At 36.4% G+C, this 13061-nt stretch overlaps 1 long non-coding RNA gene across 3 annotated transcripts; it reads right to left on the bottom strand.

The window, feature by feature from the left end:
• Nucleotides 1-1495: 1495 nt before the first annotated feature.
• LOC121513129 lies at nt 1496-11124 on the bottom strand. Of its 3 annotated transcripts, XR_005992173.1 has the most exons (7): nt 11020-11124; nt 9347-9448; nt 8104-8210; nt 5880-7997; nt 4463-4619; nt 3622-3766; nt 1496-2319 (listed from the first exon to the last, which is right to left on the bottom strand). It is a non-coding gene; the product is annotated as an uncharacterized LOC121513129 (long non-coding RNA). The 3 variants fall into 3 exon arrangements; XR_005992174.1 differs by lacking the exons at nt 9347-9448; nt 11020-11124 and having other exon boundaries at nt 3622-3763; nt 8104-8858; XR_005992172.1 differs by lacking the exons at nt 9347-9448; nt 11020-11124 and having other exon boundaries at nt 8104-8858.
• Nucleotides 11125-13061: the final 1937 nt, after the last annotated feature.

The raw sequence follows: 13061 nt of genomic DNA on the forward strand, positions 1-13061 counted from the left end.
CAACAAAGAATAAACGTGATTAGCTGTGGAAAAGCACGCTGAACTTCTATACTACATGCATTCACTTTTTTACAGTTTCTAACATTACTCCACAGCTAAACACACTTAAAAAAAGGTGTATTCACATATATACTGTTTATCACTCTTTGATTTCCAGACGTCTTGTTCCTTTCTCTAAAATAAACCATCACCAATGTTTTACCCCCTTCTTAATCTCTCCTAATTACAGTTAAGTACTCCTCTGGGCTCCTTCTGATGACTTCCCTTATTAGGATACGATAACATCAGTTTACTGCCATACATCTGCTGGACTCACACAACCCAAACTCCCCTGCACTCAACCCTGAGTCACCAAACCAGAGCTTAGCTCCTTTGTTCTTATTTCAGACATTCAGTTCTACATTAAAGATTTTCCCTGGTAGCTGTGTACATGAGAATTTACAAAATGTTTAGTTTAAAGCATACTTTCAGGAGGGCTCACACAGTTTCATCGCTACTCTTTTGTCATGCTTCAATTATACCATTATTTTTTCACAGTTCCAGCATAGTTACCAGAATTTTTTCCTCTACTGCAACTGACTGGCTAGCTTTGGGTACAGTGCCTATAAAAATATTCACCCCTATGGATGTTTTACCCTTTAACTGATTTTTCATATCAGTCATGGTCAATACAATCTGGCATTTTGACTAAAAATATACAGAAAACCTATTTAATGTTAAAAGTGAAAACAATTTCTATAAAATTTAAACTGATTTACTTAATTCAACAAAGGTCCAGCCACTTGGTGCTTGTAGTCTCACAATTAGTGAAATGGGGGCCACCCAAGTGCAGTGAATGTGTCTGAAGTTATTATAGTATAAAGACATCTGTTTCTGGAAGGCCCAGTCATGGGTTAATCAGTATTCTTGGCTACCATTACATAATGAAGACAAAAGAACACTCAGAGTAACTCAGAGAAAAGGTTATTAAAAAGTATAGGTCAGGGGATGGATACAAGAAGATTCCAAGGAACTGAATGCATGCACATTTGGACAGTAGAGTTTAAATAAATTTAGTCAGATAAACAAGCTGAAATTTACTGAAAGTGATGCATGAACTTTAATCTTTGAGTCAAAACTTTAACTCTCCTACGCTGCCGCTATCATTTTTCAATCAGATCAGGGCACACAAAAAGCCATAATGAAGAATTATCACTTGAAAAAACAGAAATGCCGATTTGCACAGGATTAGAATTACTTGCATAGCTCTTTGTGAGCTGAAATTTGGTAGGTAATTTGCCCTGGAATTTTTATTCCACAAATTAGACATGGTAGATTCACAAGGGATTAAAAACACAGACATCCTGTGTGATTATTACAAATTACCAGAGCTCCCTAGGTTATATTAATCCCATGCAAATAGGGCATCACACAGCAGAATTTTTCCTGACATTTGTACATCATCAGTTCAAGTCAAAACAAGGCTTGTCATAAACAATTTATTGGAGATGTTTTTCTTTAACAGTCTTTTACCATGAACAGTATAAGATGGAAGATACGAAGTCAAACAAAACATTAATGATCATCTATTACACAGCCTTAAGCAACTCTTAATCAAAAACAATCTTACACCCATAATCATGAGTGGCAACGGCATTATCGACCAGGTCATGCTGACCATAGGACATGGGTGAGCATACAGCTGAAACATTTTAGCAAAAGAACACAACCTTTTATATTAAAATGCAGTTTTTCATATCAGCAGTTATTTTACTCCCTCATATTTTACCCCCGTTGGAGCTTTTAGGGGCTCCACAACAACAATCCATGTAGATCGGGTGAAAAACCAACAGCCTTCTTCCTTCCTTCCCAGATAATGACACTCAAGAGGATTTACATCCTATTGTTGGAAAAGACCCGAACGACCCCCACGGCCATATAAGAGATGGGCGATCACGGCAAAGCCGCTACATGAATTACTTAGCTGCTGACTTCAGATTTACTAAATTCTAGTTTTTTATATCATAGCTTAATGACAATATGTACAGTTGTGTGTAAAATAAAAGTAGAGTCAAGAGTCTTGCATAATAACAGTCCATCTTAGTGAAATGCTGCTTCAAGGCAGAGCAAGCATGATGAATCAAAATAAAAGACCATAGAGTATTCTGACCAAAAATGTCCAGGATACATCAGCGAGTCTGGGTTGATTCTTCTGATTCACACACTTTGCAACAAAAGTCTAGTCCAGTTTTGTAATCCAGTAACATAGTCCACCTTAAACACCAGCTGTCCTCTCCAGCTCAGAGTAAGCACTGGAGTTGTCATCTTCCTCCTCATAGTCTGGAACAGACAAGAGATCAGGCGGATTAGTCACAAGTTGGACAAGTTCAGACCAAAGATCTCTTGTATCACAAGACTGTTCTAGAAGCACTAGCGATACTTGGAGCTGTCTGAACCAGGCTGTCGCGGCTCAAATAAAGCCATCTAATGACACCTGTGATTCAGTCACAGACAGCTGGTTGCAGGACGTGTCAGGTAGGTAAATGTAGAATGGGAAATGAAAATCTCATTGTGAAAGGCTATAAATCTCAACAAATATTTGTCTTAAGTAGAATAATCAAACTCATGCTATGAATTTTAGGAATGATTATATCTGTCTCTTTCTTTAACTTTTCCAACACAACCATTCCTGTCTCCTCCATCACCTGTGCACACAAGCAGGGTGCTGTATGAGCACTAGAAAGTCAAGGCTGTGGGAGCTAAATTACTCTTAGCTGATGTTTGTTGTAATAGACTGAGCTAGCACAGCATTCCTGTGCTTTTATGTGCCGTGAAATTGCGCTTCCATGGGACATTTGAATTAGTGTTGAACCACTTAGTCTGAACTGGCTTAAAAGTTGTAGTCAGAGACTTTTGTTTGGCCATAGCAAATGTTTCCCAAGATAGGGATGATGCAACAAAAGAGCAGTGAGGCTAATAATACAAAGCATTCAAATAATGACAACCAGGCTTTTCAGATTCCCAGTCTCAAAGACCCTAACCAACCCTGCAGATGTGCCTCACTGCCATCATTATCTTTGAGCTCTTGATGCAAATCTTTTAACCTTTGCAGTTCTTTACCCTCTTGGAATAATCATTTATGAATATGAAATATAATTAAACTTAAAACTAATAACCTACAGAAGCAAAATAGGCAAATTCAAATGTGATGATGTCCAAGTATGGTCCTCCCTGAAATCAGCCTTTGATCAGCCCCACAGGGTGGCACATTTATAGTGACTACCAACAACTTAGACTACCAATCACCTGGAATTATTCAAATAGGGATTTGACGTAGTGAGAAATAATAATTGTTGACCAGCAATTAATCTGCAGCTGCCTTTGCAAATGATTGTATCATTGTAAGCACAGAAAAACTGATGCAGTCAAAATGACACAATTTGATTGGACCTGATACATAAAGTGTTTTAAATTGAAATAGATGTTTCTTGAGAAAGTCAGCAAAATTGTAACATTTAATTTAGTGAAGTTTTATGTAATATTACATTCCAGTCCAGTCACTAAAGCCACCCCTGTAGCTAGCAAAGATCAACATGTAGAACCAAGTTTCTCAGTGCTGTTAAACAAATACTTTATGCCCACCTGCAAGCTCCTTGTTCCTGTTGGAGAACCGGTTTGGACAGCTCTGGTCTCTGATGGCTTCAGGCATGTATCCGTTGGCTGGTTGACGACCAAGTCTGCATCCTGGCTCAGCATCCAGAGGGTGATTGGAGGGCATCGGGGTCTTCTTATTAAACAAACACCGGATGAGAGGGGAGGAAATTAATTCAGTTATGGGCAAGAGTTTATACCCTAGCAGTCAAAGGATGGAGGGAGGTACAGAATGCACACAGATAACGTCCTTCTTCCAGGCATGAATACCCCAATGAGTTTTGTCTCACACTTGTGTAAATGTGTTTAAGATGAGCAGTAATATCAGAATTAGTCCACACCTGTTGTATCATATCTGCAACTTCAAAGTGTAAATTTTAGCAAGGAACTGGCTAAACAGTAATGTTTGATAAGTTCTGAGTGAAGCAAATATGGAAGCAAAGTTTTTAACTTGACGTATGGCCTGATGTTATAGTTTCCATTGGCAATCAGGAGGTGAAGTGATTAAATATAACAGATTCTTAAGATTCAATTGATTTACATCTTAAAAACATAGCAGAATGACTTGATAACCTTTCAAGTTTCCTCTCCAGAGTGTGACAACACAGTACTGCTACAGTTGGAATATGGCCTGTAAGATTAAATGCTGGCAGCTGCAACGGCACGTTTAAGTTTTTCTTGATTTTTAATCCTTTTAGTAGAGTCATATTGAATGCACAAAGGCTGTCCTCAATGCAAGTGACCCAGGTTCAAACCTGAACTGTGCCTTCTTTACCACATGCAATTCTCCCATCCAAGGCCTAAAAATAAGTCTTAAAAACTTCAGGCTCACTTGCAAGCACTTGTTTCTGTCAAGAACCGGTTTGGACAGCTCTGGCCTCTGATGGCCTCAGATACGTATCCAGTGGCTGGTTGATGACCCAGTCTGCATCCTTGCTCAGCATCCAAAAGGTGATGGAGGGCAGCAGGATCTTCTTCTCAGAGGAACACTGGATGAGAGGCAAAGAAATTAATTCAGTTATAGGCAAGAGTTTACTCTACATGCACCCTATGGTCAGAGACCAGTACAGAGTCACAAAAGGCGAACGTTTCTCCTGTGGTTACAGTCTTACTCCCTGGGTGATTTTCATTATGTGAGCATAAGATCTCCTTTTCCCCCTTTGTTTAAGCCTGTCAGTAGAGATATACTGGATCAGAACTGACCCAACTGAGCATTTTAAATAATTGTTAGATGGCCACTTGTATAAAAATGAACTTAAAGGTTAGACCACTGGTTGTCAACTGATCACACCTGAGGATCCACCACCTCGAAAAGGAGGGATCATGACTTAAATTTCAAAGAATTTCAACCACACAAATCTATTTACTGCTGCATTTTTCCTCAGATGTTGTAGAACATTACTATGACTAAAAATGTCAGTTGACTACTATTTTAAATAGATAAAATAGATCTTTTCTGAGAAACACTGAAAAAAATATGTTTAATTTTCATGAAGTACTAAAGCAAGATAAAGATATTAATGCTGGACTGTTGGACATTCACATTGCAAATGATCTACATCGGGACTTTCATCATTAGTTCAAAATCAGTTAAAGCATTATATGGTGCATTATATCATAGGCTGCACACTTGTATTAATTTTACAATTTGTTTGATTAAATTAGTTCAAAGAAATAAAATTCCTTCAGGAAAAATAAAGACTGAATCTCAAGAATTTTTCTTGGACTAGAACTGGACTAAAATGTTGAGTTTTCATTGACCAAATCTAGATTAAAACTACAAAAATTAAGTGACTAAAATGTGACTAAACCTAAAAAAAACCCTCAAAGTAATGCAACTAAAATGTGACAAAAAAAGACTACATTCAAAATATCTGCCAAGAGTGACACTGAAAAAGATAAATCTTGTTATATCCCCTTGTAAGTAATTTTTTTAAAGAGATCCCAAGAAACTAACAGATTATCATGGGAAACCAGCTTTTTAATTCCAAGATAAGGAGAAAAATAAGTCAAGATCTCAAGGAAACATCCAAAGTACACTTGCACAAGCTGCAAAACAGCAACACACAAGAAAGAAATGAAGACAAGTCCACTTAAGGTTTCGGTACATCATGGTCCTAACCCATTGGTAGAGGCAACAGAAAAAAACAATCAACCAGCTAAAGGTATTCTGAAAAAGTGGGATAAAGTTGTCAATAATTTGGGTGAAACATGACTGTGTTGAAAAGTACACCTTATTCTGTACCCACCTTTGGCTGTAGCTCCCAGCGTAAGGATGCCTGACTCAGCTTCTCCCGAGGATGGAAGAACCAAAGACCATCTCCTTGTAGAATGGCAGGATATGGAACAGCAGCACTGCGTCCCTGAAAAGTCTGCCAAAATATCCAACGCTGCAGCATTGGACATTCTAGCAATCAGTTATGAAAAAGCAGAGACATACAAATACACAAAGGAATGCAGACATGACTAGAACAGCATAAAAAGTGAAGTTATCAGTACACGCCATGGCCTTGGGGTCTACAGTCTTTATCCCCATCATCCAGGTTATTGTTCTCATCTCCATCCAAGTAACCTCATGCAGCTGGGTGGTTTTGCAGGAGTGATGAAACAAGGTTTAATGCCTTGCTGGTTGTCAGGATTCGCCATCAGTTGAGCAGTTGTTCCTTTGAGAGGACCTTATAAATGTTCTGTTGCTGCACTTTAATTTCCTTGAAAGATAGTTGTTCCATTATTTCCTTGAAAGAACTTAAATGAACTTTGTTTTCATGCCATTGATCTGAGCGTGATTTGTGAATATTGTTATTTTGCTGTTGTTCCATTGTTGATCCATTGTTTCCTTGAAAGCATCATGGACATTGTTGATGTTGTGATGTTTCCCTGGGAGTAGTTTGGATTTTGTTGTTCCAATGTTGGTCCAAATTTCCTTGAAGCACTTTAAGGAAATCATTGTTTGCTGTTGTTCTCTTGTTGCTCCATTGTTTCCTCAAAAGTATTTTGCCCACATTGTTGACATTGGGATGTTTTCCAGATAGCACTTTAAATGTTATTGTTCTGTTGTTGGCCCACGTTTCCTTTACAGTGCCTCCTGAACATTGTAGTTTCTTTCAAAAAGGTTTTGGAGGTGGTTGGTGTGGTGGTGCTCTTTGTTGTGATTTTCTGAGGTTTCCTTGAAAGTACCTTGTTATGATGACGATTTGTTATATTTTTTTATTGTGGAACTTTTGGTTTTTTTTGTGCCCTTTTTGCACATTTTGTGACTTTTGTTTCAGCTCAGCTGTGCTGAAAAGGTGTGTTTTATTAACCTAGTCCTTGTTTTGATTTTTGTTGTTTCAAGTGTACACTTAAACAAAATATTATTTTAAACAGTTTGCTGTTTTTATTAATTTTGGAAACCCTTTTAAAACTTTTTGTTGTGCAGAGATTATATTAAAGGCATATTGATAATTTTGTTTTTGTGTTTTTGGTTTTGTTGATTACTGTGTTTTTGTCACTGATCAACCATGCAGCATAATAACATTAAATAAACTTGACTCACCTGTGAAGACGACCTACCTGTTGTAAAATGGAGGTGTAGCTGAAGGCTGGATAAACCCTCTGAAGGGTGGAAGCAGACCCAAAGGTCTAAAGAACCCTTTCAAGGGTGGAAGCAGACCCAAAGGTCTAAAGTACCCCACTGAAGGGTGGAAGCAGACCCAAAGGTCTAAAGTACCCCACTGAAGGGTGGAAGCAGACCCAAAGGTCTAAAGTACCCCACTGAAGGGTGGAAGCAGACCCAAAGGCCCAAGGAACCCTATATAGGGTAGAGGCAGCCCACAGGCCGGAGGAACCGTCCACCTGAACACCAGCACAAGGCCGGCCAGCGGGGGCCCTCTGATGGTGGGTATGAGTGCCAGTCGATCAGGTTGTGAATTGTCACTCACAGCAAAACAACAGAAAAACAAAATGCTGACATTACTGATCGTGATTCAATTATCATTAGCAAATGGAACAACATGGTAAAAGAGGACAGAAATATTCCCAGCATTACTGCTGGTGTTTTAATTACCATTAGCAGAAGGAAGCAGCAGGGACATTGTCAGCATGACTAGTAGTATTTTTATTACCATTAGCAGAATGATATAGCAGGCACATTGCCAACCTTAATTTTCATTATCATTAATAAAGTGAAAATAAAAAAAAATAAAGGACAACTTTAACACAAGGTTCACCAACCTCCAATGACCCAGTCTTTGAACAGTTCAGTCTTGATGGACACATCCAGGTGTAGGCAGGGATGGCTGGCGCTTCCATCCAGATGTGAGCGTTGACAGTTGTTCCTCTGAGACGATGGCGGTTGTCAGGGCTTTTGATACATTATTTGTTAAAGACTGTTTAAGAGGGAAAATGTAAGTTCTTTTTCAAAGTAACACTCATTGGTATCGTTTTTTGTTAACACACTCAAAGGAACCCTCTGAAGGGTGGAAGCAGACTCACAGGCTGGACGAACCATCCAACTGACCACCAGCACAAGGCTGGCCAGCAGGGGCCCTCCCATGGCAGGTCAGACTCCCAGTCAATCAGATGGTGAATTGTCATTTCGGCTAAAAAGAGGAACGCAATGAATCTTTAATACCATTTACGGTGTAAAACCAGCCAAACTGGTAGGATGACAGTTTGATTTTAATTTTTTGATTAGCAGAGTGAAATAGAATGATTGCCAGGAAGACTGTTGGTATTTTAGTTAACATTATCTCAGTGAAATAACAGAATGACTGCCAGCATGACTGGCAGTATTTTAGTTAACATTAGCTCAGGAAAATAACTGAATGATTGCCAACATGACGGTTGATATTTTGGTTAACATTAGCTCAGTGAAATAACAGAACGATTGCAGCATGACTGTTGGTATTTTAGTTAACATTAGCTCAGTGAAATAACAGAATGATTGCTAACATGAGTGTTGATATTTTAGTTAACATTAGCTCAGTGAAATAACAGAATGACTGCCAACATGACTGGCAGTATTTTAGTTAACATTAGCTCAGGAAAATAACTGAATGATTGCCAACATGACGGTTGATATTTTAGTTAACATTAGCTCAGTGAAATAACAGAACGATTGCAGCATGACTGTTGGTATTTTAGTTAACATTAGCTCAGTGAAATAACAGAACGATTGCAGCATGACTGTTGGTGTTTTAGTTAACATTAGCTCAGTGAAATAACAGAATGATTGCCAACATGAGTGTTGATATTTTGTTAACATTAGCACAGTGAAATAACAGAATGATTCCCAGCATGACGGTTGATATTTTAGTTAACATTAGCTCAGTGAAATAACAGAAGTCATTGCCAGCATGACTGTTGGTATTTTAGTTAACATTAGCTCAGTGAAATAACAGAACGATTGCAGCATGACTGTTGGTGTTTTAGTTAACATTAGCTCAGTGAAATAACAGAATGATTGCCAACATGAGTGTTGATATTTTGTTAACATTAGCACAGTGAAATAACAGAATGATTCCCAGCATAACCCTTCTGTATTCAAGTTAAAATTAGCACAATGAAAAAACAGAGTCATTGCCTGAATGACTGTTTGGATTTTAACTTTAGCAGAGAGAAATAACATGTACATTCCTCACATGAATGCTTTGATTTTCATTTTCATTTGCAGAGTGAACAGACTGAAACATATCCAACATCAGGTACAAGGCATTAATGTTGAAAGATCACAGACCTCCAATGTCCTGCTTTATGGACTGATTCAGCGTTAATTGTGCAGTGCAGGTGTGGGCAGTGAAACGGTTTCCTCCTTGCAGATCTAAGCGTCATCATCCCCCTCAAAAAAGTTACAGCGGTTGGTATTTGTTTAGTATTCCATGCGCATAAACATTGTTAATGATAGATGTTCTATTCATGTTATACTCTTAAGTTTTTGAAGCTTTTTTATGTATTGTTTTGTATTTGTATTGCTATTTGGTATTCTGTCTGTATAATTTTGTTTTTGTTTTTTGGTATATTTGTTTGTATCAGTTGTTTTTGTATTAGTTTTTTTGGTTTGTTTTTGTATTGTTTTTGTTTTGGTATTTTTGTTTGTATCATTTGGTTCTGTTTTTTGTCTTTTTTGTATTATTTTTGTTTTGTTATTTGTTTGTATCGTTTTGTTTTTGACTTTTGGTATTTTTGTTTTTTTTTGTTTTGTATTTTTTTTTGTTTTGTATTTTTCTTTGTATTTTTGGTTGTATCATTTTGTTTTTGTTTTTTTTGTGTGTTGTTTTGGTATTTTTGATTGCATCATTCAGTTTTGTTTAAGTTTTGTTTTTGTATTGTTTTTGTTTTGGTATTTTTGTTTGTATCATTCAGTTTTGTTTAAGTTTTGTTTTTGTATTGTTTTTGTTTTGGTATTTTTGTTTGTATCATTCAGTTTTGTTTAAGTTTTGTTTTTGTATTGTTTTTGTTTTTTGATTTTTGTTTGTATCATTTGGTTCTGTTTTTTGTCTTTTTTGTATTATTTTTGTTTTGTTATTTGTTTGTATCGTTTTGTTTTTGACTTTTGGTATTTTTGTTTTTTTTTGTTTTGTATTTTTTTTTGTTTTGTATTTTTCTTTGTATTTTTGGTTGTATCATTTTGTTTTTGTTTTTTTTGTGTGTTGTTTTGGTATTTTTGATTGCATCATTCAGTTTTGTTTAAGTTTTGTTTTTGTATTGTTTTTGTTTTGGTATTTTTGTTTGTATCATTCAGTTTTGTTTAAGTTTTGTTTTTGTATTGTTTTTGTTTTTTGATTTTTGTTTGTATCATTTTGTTTTTGATTTTTGGTATTTTGTTTGTACCATTTTGTTTTTGATTTTTGGTATTTTTGTTTGTATCATTTTGTTTTTGTTTTTGTGTTTTGTTTTGGTATTTTTGATTGTATCATTTAGTTTTGTTTTAGTATTGTTTTTTTTGGTATTTTTGTTCATATAGTTTTTTTTTTATTTGTTTTTAAGGTATTTTGGTTGTATTGTTTTGTTTTTGTATTGTTTATTTTTGTATTTTTTTTTGGGGCTTCGTTTTTGTATTGTTTTATTTTTGTATTTTTGTTTGAAAGTTTTTGTATTATTATTTTTGTTTGTATTGTTTTATTTTGGTATTGTTCATTTTTGTATTTTAATTGTTTATTTTAGTGAGAAACTTTCATGTGTCTGATATTGACCTTTTTTAAACACCTTTTTTTAGTATTAAACCCATGTTTTTTTTTTTTTTTAGATTCTTACAAATTTTGTTTTATTGAACATCTGTATCAACACACTAAACTTTTTTTTTTATTGATAAGACCACTCAAACGCGTTTCAACTTGACAATAAATAAACATGACTTACCTAAGGTAGGGTCAGGAGTTGTGGACACTTGTGGATACAAGTGGGACATACCTGTGAATCCTGGTGTTATAGCAGCGTGACGTCTTTGTCCAGGTAGGGTTGAATTTGATGAGTTCAGGTGAACTTGGAACATCAACACTTTGCCTTTGACTGGAGGCCCTGTTAAAAAATGGGGGGTATTCAACTTAATACGCTGGCATTTAAAACTTCAATTATCACATTAAGGTCTTTTCACACAGAATAATTTTTTATGAGTTTTCAGATCCAAAATCTTATTTGAAAAAAAAAAAAAAGGGCACACAAACACAACAAAGTCCATTGCATATAGTTTCCATCTATTGTGAACGTTGCAGCATGTGCTTATGTGTCTTGTGCATTACAGCTCTGTGCAAAGCACTAAAAACCATGTTAGGAAGAGAATTCTTTTTAGTTCAGTCTGGTCAGATGCGATTGCTAGTGCAGTTTTGAACTAATTTGTTCCATGGTTAAACCCCACAGAACAGACATGTTTGAACTGAACTTTCAGTATGAGGGGAGAGAAAGGGGAAGGGGGCTGCAGCACTGCTCTAAATAGTCAAACAATTATCTAAACCAGTGGTTCTCACCTGGTGGTTCTGGACCCAAAAAATGGTCAGTGAGCTCATTTGAATGGGTTGCGAATGTGTATCCGAATAAAAAAATGGTGTTCTCGAGATCTCTGCTTATACTCATTATCTCTGGATAATACGGTAGATTGTCCCATGATAAAGTATGAATTTCTTGAGTTGTCTCAATAACAACCAAAATTTTCATCAAATCATTTGAGAAGAGAAAATAGAGACATGTCCCCCTGCAGTTATGAGCTTTCATGTTTGCTGCACTGTCTCTTCGTTCATCAGGTGTTGTCCTAGCCAAGGTCCAAACTCTGACATTTTTATGTAATACATTTAAGTGATTAAGTGGTTTAGCAATCATTTCTCATTAGTGGTGGGTCCTGAGTTTAGATCAGTTCTCTATTGGTCTAGTCCAACATGTTTAATAAGAATGAAGCAGTTTGGAATGAACACCAAACGACTGAAGAAAGAGGTCAAAACAAGCATGTTTAAAAAGACGGTGCTACAGAAGCCCTGGGAGGACATACTTGGCACACATTTTATTTTCCTCCATTTCCCATGATTTCATATCAATTTTGTTATTTTTCTAGAGATAACACATTAACACATTATCATGGAAAGAACAGGTTCTACATCCCAGCAAACAGGATAAATGAACAGAGATGTTGAGAAAAAAATGCATCTTGTTATCACTCTAAAATAGTAAAATAAAATGAAAAGATGTCTGCTTCAGGCTTCTGTACCTATTCTGTACCTGACTTATATTAGGGTCATTCTACAGAAACATGAACATTTAGGGTTGTGAAATGTCAAAAAAGTTTCTTTTTTGAAACATGTTAACCGATTCAACATTACTACACAACTTACTGGATTAAAGATGACCTGCACAATATTTTTGCCACTGGTTTTACTTCGATCTATTGAAAATTACACTACTGATGATGTGTCACAAATTTACATCTGTCCATATCTGAGATGCACCTCCAATGATGCTCTTAACATCAAGGAACCACCAGGAGGACTCCCAATCACCCTTAACATCAAGGAAACCCTCAGGTAAGTGCATTCCACCTATTGGCACAACGGACAGCTTAACATCACACCCCGTGTTTCATGATTCATTCAGGAAGGTTGTTCAGATAACATTGTTTTATGTTAGAATATTTAAAAGTTATTATTTTTTAATGAAATGTTTCAGTAAAGGCCAGAGACAGAAACAAGATGTTTCTTTAGAATGACCCACACATTTTTTAAGACAGTCTGGCTGCAGAACGCAGCTCTCAGATGCCACCACTGTTTGGGAAGTGTTACACACAGAAACTTTAAATACAAAATCTGTTTACTCTTAGGCTAAAGAAGGGGTGTCAAACTCAAGGCCAGGGGGCCAAATCCGGCCCATGGTATAGTTATACCCAGCCCTATCATATTTTAATAGAACTAGCCCATTGGTATGAGGTCTGCAGATTTCCTCCAGTATAAAAATGTAAACTTCACCTCAAT

Source organism: Cheilinus undulatus, linkage group 8 (assembly GCF_018320785.1).
Source record: "Cheilinus undulatus linkage group 8, ASM1832078v1, whole genome shotgun sequence".
NCBI lineage: Eukaryota > Metazoa > Chordata > Actinopteri > Labriformes > Labridae > Cheilinus > Cheilinus undulatus.